Here is a 3,910-nt window from a genome sequence, read left to right as displayed (position 1 = left end):
TGCACAACTATGAGTAGCTCAGTTTTTACTAGTTTTTTTAAATTAAATTTACTTGGCGCGTTTTCCAGATGAACTCGTGATACGTTAATGAAATAATTATTATATAATAAAAATTATATTATAATAATAATAGTTATAATAAATATAAACAAATTATATTATAGTAGTTATTAAATATATTATATAATATTTATGATCACAAATAATATTTTAATATGACAAATTGTTCTATATAATAAAAGTTATTTTATATACTAGAAGTAAGCAACCCGTAATACGGGTTATTAGTAATTAAATCATTTACAACAATAAAAAACACATTAATAACTTGGTATATTATCTAAAAAATTAAATACAAATTTATCTATAAATAACATTTTAAGTTTTACTCCATATCAGCAATTTCATTGCTTATAGTTAACGACATAAAAACTGCAATAACATCAGTTAAATTCTTTTTACAATCTGTCATAACTTAGCAGGTACCAGTAAAGTAAAGGAAAGTCAAGTAAAGCCTGCAAATACCTAAAAAAAGAAATGACAAAAAAATTACAATTTTTAATTACAAAAGTATTATTTGCATTTTATTGTTAGTAGAATTAGGATAATAATTATAAAGAACAAAAAAAAATAGATTTAACAGCTTAGTTCTATCAACACAAAATACAGTAACAATAGCGCATAGCATAAGATTTTTGTAAACACACATTATTGTCTCCAGAATAATTAGAAAAGAAAATACTATAAAAAGGATAGACAATACAACGTAATAACACCACAACTTTATAAAATATTTTATTAACTAAAATACTTGAACTAAAAAGATTTTATTTGTTACAATATTTGAACAATTGAGGAACAATTAAAGTTATTAATTTAAACAATTATATCAGAAAATAGCAAGCAACTTGTAAGATATTTCTTATAAATGGTCATAATCAATTGTGGTATTAAGAAATATGTAATAAGTTTATTTAATTCTCCCTCTCATCTAAGAGAAAGACGGAGAAAGAAAGAAAGAAAGTGTTTTCAAAGCAGAATGTTAAAAAAAGTAAAAAAACACACAGTAGATAATAGTAACTGGTTTTATTATGTTACCAGTAAACAAAATTATTTTTACCTTGATTAAAAGATAAATTCCCAGCATTTCTTAATTAAGTTACAACTTCTCTTTGACTGTTGACTAATAGTTAATAGATTAAACTTAACATCATATTAAATTTACAAAATTAAAACCATGTTTCAACAGTAAGCTAACTAATCAAGTGATGACAAAGGCAACTAAAAAAAAAAAAGAACAATTATGTTTGAAATTATAAAAAAACTTAAAATCATTTATGTTATTAACTGTTTGTTTATAAATGGTTGTTATAAACTGTTATTAATCTAAATATCACTATCAATATATATACTATAAATCACTCAATATATTACTATCAATATATAAATAATATTACTATAAATAGAAAATTCATTCTTTACTTTGTTGTCAAGTGTCTAAAGTAAAATCAAATTAACAGACATCAACACCGCTTGACACTGAATTCTTGCAAGTAAGTTATCTGCTCGCTGAGCAGCATTTCTTACATTTTAACAATGATTAATTTTATCCTACCTAGATCTATCTCTTTTATTTGACAACAACTATTTTTATGTCACCTATTACCATTTACACTAATAACTTCGAGCCTAATATTAGGCTCGAAGTTATTAGTGTAAATAGTAATAGGTTTATTAAACATATTACCAATAATACTAATATTATTGGTAATATGTTTAATGATAATATTTGACTATTGTCATTAAACACATTACCAATAATATTACTATTTTTACAACTGAATAATAAATAAACATAAAAGAATCATACAAATTGCAATCTTTTCTAACCAAAGACTATATTTCAACTTAAAATTTATTGTAAAACTGAGATACACGATTTCTAACCAATGTTGCATGTTCAGGATTGTGCACCAACTATGCCATTTCTCATGGAAAAAAAGTGAACAAACTGTAGGATCTAAGTTAGTTGACATTCTTAATAAAACTTCTAAATGACCTTTTGGTCATTTAGATGTTTTGATGAGAATGTTTAATAACTTTCCTGGAAGCAGGTACAGGAAGGTAAATAACTTCCCTAACTATAGTTTGCAAATGAAACATTAAATTATGTAAACAAAGTTGATTGTGATGTTATTGCTTTCTAAAATTTACTGCTGCAAGTGGGTCAGAGACATACAGTTGATAGTGTTGGGAGAATATCTTGATCTGGCCTAAGATTTCCTACACAATGAAAAACTTGACCACATATTTTAAAACATAGCGGCCCATGATTTATAGGTTAAACAACATTATCAGTAAATAAAGCAAAATGAAGACAGGCCTATTAAATTGTAATACATTTAAAAAAAATTGATATTGGAATTATGATATAACTTCCTGTAAGTTTTGCAGAAATAGTGAAAATGGAAGCAAAACTACCTTTCTATTATGGCAACATAAAAAATGTGTTTCATCAAGAAATTTTTAAGCACAGCAATGCTAACAGATCTGGCTCATTTCTCATGAATAATTATAATCTAGAACAGTATCGCTTCTTTCTATACAATATATTCTGATTGTCTAGCAGCATTTCTTTTATTTATGTGATAATTACTTTTAACTTGTCTAACCATGATGTACTAATTTAGGTATAAATTTTTTCTTACCAAGCAGCATTTCTTATATTTTGATGACAATTAATTTCAGTTTGCTTCTTTTCAATAAATTATCAATTATTTTTAAGTTGGTAGTTTTTCCTCTAATAACTTATTTAAGGCTAATATCAAACATCAAAAAAAAGAGAAATGAAATTAAATTAAAATATCAAAATATTAATAGTCTAAAGTGGTAAACATATTTACAAAGTGGTAAACATATCTACAAAAAGATAAATAATAATGCTTAAGTAAAAATCAACAAAAACCTACAATCCTAATAACAAAAATATTATTTTGTAATAAAAACAAAAACACTTGTTTAATCTTACTTGGTTTCTCATCTATAAAACAATTTTATTTAACTATTTATAAAAAAAAGAAAGAAATCAAAATGCCTTATGTTAAGCAATGTATTTAAAAAAAAGAATCAAACGCAATTACTTTAGAATATATATGATATATAAACTTCTACAATTTAACTCATTAGCTTAACCACTGGTTTACCATTAAAATTAATAAACTTAAAATTAATGAACAAAATTAATAAACAAAAATTAAAACAATTTATTACAACTTTAAAATTAATAAACAAAATTAAAATTAATTTTAAAATTAATAAACAAAAATTAAAACAATTTATTACAATTATTATTTAAAATAAAAACCTCTAACAATTTAATTTAGGATTTATTAATACCCATATTTTTTTGGCAAAGTCAGTTAGTATATTTTTATCTAAAGTAATAAAAAGGATGAAACCATTAAACAACAAATTTAAAAATCTAAATATATATTCAGATACCTTAAAAAGAAGCATAACACAACATTCTTTTGACAACTTCCAACAAAACCTTTTTTATTTTCTACTACTTTTTTCCTTTTTTTTTTTTTTTTATTCTAAAAGAAAATATACATATAGATAGAAATATAGGCAAATTAATGTAAATACACTTATATGTCCACAAATAACAGTCTTATTTTATTTAAAGAAAAGGAAACAGGCTATAAAAATTAGAAAAATACAAACAACCAACAATAAACATTTATTTATAATTTTATAATAAAATTAAACAACGAGCAACATCAATTCCTCATGAGACTAAAAATTTATCAGCTCCAAAGCTTGCAGACCTTGCTTGAAAGACCGTGTGGAATACTGATTAGCGTGTAGAACAGCAGAGAAACTACTTTGAAAAAACTACTACTACTAC

General features: G+C 23.6%; 1 long non-coding RNA gene across 1 annotated transcript; it reads right to left on the bottom strand.

The window, feature by feature from the left end:
* Positions 1 to 364: 364 nt before the first annotated feature.
* Positions 365 to 3,598, bottom strand: LOC136074807 (uncharacterized). The gene is made up of 3 exons (XR_010635456.1): positions 3,502 to 3,598; positions 1,121 to 1,281; positions 365 to 525 (listed from the first exon to the last, which is right to left on the bottom strand). It is a non-coding gene; the product is annotated as an uncharacterized LOC136074807 (long non-coding RNA).
* Between the last annotated feature and the right edge of the window lie 312 nt (positions 3,599 to 3,910).

This window comes from Hydra vulgaris, chromosome 01, assembly GCF_038396675.1.
Source record: "Hydra vulgaris chromosome 01, alternate assembly HydraT2T_AEP".
Taxonomy (NCBI): domain Eukaryota; kingdom Metazoa; phylum Cnidaria; class Hydrozoa; order Anthoathecata; family Hydridae; genus Hydra; species Hydra vulgaris.
This window is presented reverse-complemented; position numbering and strand designations above follow the sequence as displayed.